General features: G+C 49.2%; 1 long non-coding RNA gene across 1 annotated transcript; it reads right to left on the bottom strand.

Moving 5' to 3' along the window:
• Positions 1-831: 831 nt before the first annotated feature.
• Positions 832-1,324, bottom strand: LOC119886987. The gene is made up of 2 exons (XR_005441579.1): positions 1,210-1,324; positions 832-1,116 (listed from the first exon to the last, which is right to left on the bottom strand). It is a non-coding gene; the product is annotated as an uncharacterized LOC119886987 (long non-coding RNA).
• Positions 1,325-3,532: the final 2,208 nt, after the last annotated feature.

Consider the following 3,532-nt stretch of genomic DNA (forward strand, 5'->3'; position numbering starts at 1 on the left):
CACAACTTCTCCCCTTTCTGGTAGTCTTGTGCTTTCTCGTCTCTCTCCTCTCTCCTATCACTTCCTGCAGGTTTTCTGGCTCTGGAGCTGTGGAGTCTGGATCTGTGGCTGCGGGTCACCTGCTGCCCCTGTGTTCCTGCTCGACACCCTCTGCTGCAACGACTATTGTTGCTAGTCTTATTGTTATTATTGTTATTATAATCATTAACATTACGATGGTTACCATTAACACTATTATAAATATCTGTACCATTTTTCATTTAGTCTATAGCAACATTACCTTCACTGTGTGTACCTCTGTGTGTATATTGTGTAGGCTGCCTCCCTCCCCTCTCTCTCTCCTTACATCTCTCTCTCCTATCTCTCTCTCTCTCTCTCTCTCTCTCTCACCCCAACCGGTCGAGGCAGATGGCCGCCCACCCTGAGCCATGGTTCTGCTCGAGGTTTCTGCCTCTTAAAAGGAAGTTTTTCCTTGCCTCTGTCGCCTAGTGCTTGCTCTTGGTGGGAACTATTGGTAAATAACATCACAGAGTACGGTCTAGACCTGCTCTTTTATGAAAAGCGCTGTGAGATAACTGTGTTGTGATTTGGCGCTATATAAATAAAATTGAATTGAATTGAACCTCCTCGCCCAGGGAGCAGAGCGCATCGGACACCGACTGGAGCCGGGCCGCATGCTGATCGAGGACCGCTCCCTGGGAGGCGACGGCGCGGATGACTTCCAGCGGAGTGGGGTCGGTCGAGGGGGGAGGAGAGGGGGAGCGTGCTGGGTCCACAGTGGCTCGATCGTTCTGTAACGGTGGGAGACAGAACGGACCCAAACGCAAGGCTGAGGGTTAGAAAAAGAGTTTATTGAGGAGAAGGGGGTTTGAGGCGAGGGCGGGTGGAAGGAGGGGAGAGGCTGACGAGGACACGGGGAACCGAGAAGCTGGAGAAACGGAGGGCACTTAGGCTGGAGGCTTGAGGGAGGCTGGCAGACGGATAGGAGAGGGCGCGGAGACTGGGGGTCCAGAAGGGGTGCGAGAGGGGAAGCCGGAGGGCGTCGTGGAGGCGGCAAGAGGAGGAGGCAGGCGAGCGAGCCCGGCTGGCCGAGCTGGGAGGCAGAGGTGAGTGAACCTGGCAGGGGGAAACATAGAGACAGGGTTAGTAGGCAATGGGGACGTGAAGCAAGAGGGAATTTTAGAAAGAGCCAGAACGAAGCGGCGACACCAGGTCTGGAGCTGCGACGATCGAGCGAGGATGGTGTGGAAAGCCAGGGTAGATATACTGGTTGTGATGAGGCTGATGGCTGGCAGGTGCGGCGGCTGGGGATGGAGGTTAACGAGGTGCAGGTGTGGGTAGCCAGCCGGTCTCCGGAGCAGGGAGGGAGAGAGCACACACAGAGAGAGAGAGATGGCACAGGAGAAACCAGAATGTGAGGGAAATGAGAAACAGGACATTCACCAACAGCCGGGCTGCCACCGCGACAATTGTTATTATTATTATATGTTTCTAGTCTGTGGTGTATGTTGTCCAATTCTTTGTTCAGGGCTTCAATGGTGAAATGTATCTGTCTCACTCTCTCATTCAGTAGCTAGTGTTGCACTTTCTCCAGGATTATTCCGGCTCTGTGTCCTTTCACCGTGGAGCCTAAATGTAGGCTGTTGGGAATAAGTTTGTGTTGTCGGCATCTCAGGTTAAATTGTAGATTGTTCCTGTAGTCTGCAATTTTCCTGGCTGTCCTTTCATACTCCTGTACCAATCTGAGGGTTCATCCCAAAATGATTAGCAAGATGTCTGTGAAGATTCTCAGTCATCCAAGTCATAGTTATCCAACGAAGGTTAAAGTCAAGGGCAACTGGACTTGGTTGAAGATACTGGAAAACGTTTCGCCCTCATCCAAGGGACTTCTTCAGTTCTGACTGACTGGTAGGGAAACTCGTCTATTTAACCTCAGTTGGGTCGTTTGCCAGGATCGTCGATACCACTGGTTCGTTAGTGTTCCTGGCTGTTACGGTCGTTAGGACTACCCGTGGCCAAGACTGAACAACCATCGTTGGTATCTTCACCTGAGGCCAATAGGTTACGTTTGTTGAGTTTCCTGGGAAGTGATGAAAGGACAGCATTGTAAGTGGGGGATAAGTGGTGGCGTAGACCCCCTCCCCTGTTCAATGACGGCTTCTCAACCCGGGTGTAGATGTCGACATCAAAAACACTACTAAAACTTTTCTTAAGAACATCTCCAGACTCCGACAGTGCCTCTCCAACTCTGTCGCTGAGACCCTCATCCACTCTTTCATCACCTCCTGAATTGACTTTTGTAACAGTATCCTGTTCTGTCTGCCCCGCAAGGCTACTGACAGATTCCAGTATGTCCAGAACTCTGCGGCTAGGATGCTCACCCACACAAAACTTGGACTTCACATCACTCCCATCCTGAAGAAGCTTCACTGGCTACCAGTTAAGTCACGGATCAAATATAAAATCCTCCTACTGACGTACAAATCTCTCCATGGACTTGCATCAGTATCTCACTGATCTACTCCATCCCTACACTCAGTCACAGTCCTTGCGGCCCTCTGACAAGGACCTGCTTGCTGTCCGTAACTCCAGGCTCCGGACATTTGGTGACAGAGATTTCTGTGTCGGTGCACCATCACTCTGGAACTAGCTTCCTCTTGCCATCCGCTCTGCCTCCTCTATAATAACCTTTAAAACCCAGCTTAAAACACACCTCTTCACTGAGGCCTATGGGCTTTAATCTCCCCTGGCCTCACACCTCTTACCCCCCCCCCCCCTTTTTTTGTTTGTTAAGCGTCTTTGGGTTTGTGAAAGGCGCTATATAAATCAAAGTTATTATTGTTATTATTATTATAAGGACACTTTTGCACATGCTCTCAATAAAGCATGTGCTGCAGTGTGTGTGTGTGTGTCCCGGTGTTTGATCTGCATTCATAAACCTATGGACGCTTATTTTAATTTCCCTGAGTAAATTCAGGGCAATCTGATCACGTTTATGACGGCTTTTTCAGAGGTGTGTCAAGCAAGCCAGAGACTCTTGAATGTCCTTCAGAACTTTTCAAAGTAAAAGCTCTCAATAAACTTAATATAAAGCATTGCTGCGCTTTTATTTTGGAGACACAATCACTTAAGAGGAAGTGATTATGTAAGTAACTGTAGTATTTATTTATTTTTTATTTTTCTGCTATCAAAGCAATCTGGCCACAGGACCAGATATTGCTGACCACTGACATAGGGAGTGCCACGTATGCCACATATGTGAGAGCAACACATTCTCATCTCAATGCGTCATAACTGACGCTTTCAGACAGCGTGACAAAGCGTAAGGGTTTTACGCTAAAGGTACCCTTCAGCATCCGTATGAAACGCACCCGTTTGCTACGTTGCAGCAACACAAGGGAGGCTAACCCTACCTACCCTAGGCCGATGTGCGCAGCTGTAGGGTTAGCCGGTTGACATGCATAAATTCAGTGACTTAGGTTTAGGTACTAACATTTCTGACGGTTGTGGTAAGGGTAGGGGCTGTCAACAC

Source organism: Micropterus salmoides, unplaced genomic scaffold, assembly GCF_014851395.1.
Source record: "Micropterus salmoides isolate LMB-PRFRI ecotype aquatic unplaced genomic scaffold, ASM1485139v1 Ms_hic_scaffold_4, whole genome shotgun sequence".
NCBI classification, from domain to species: Eukaryota; Metazoa; Chordata; class Actinopteri; order Centrarchiformes; family Centrarchidae; genus Micropterus; species Micropterus salmoides.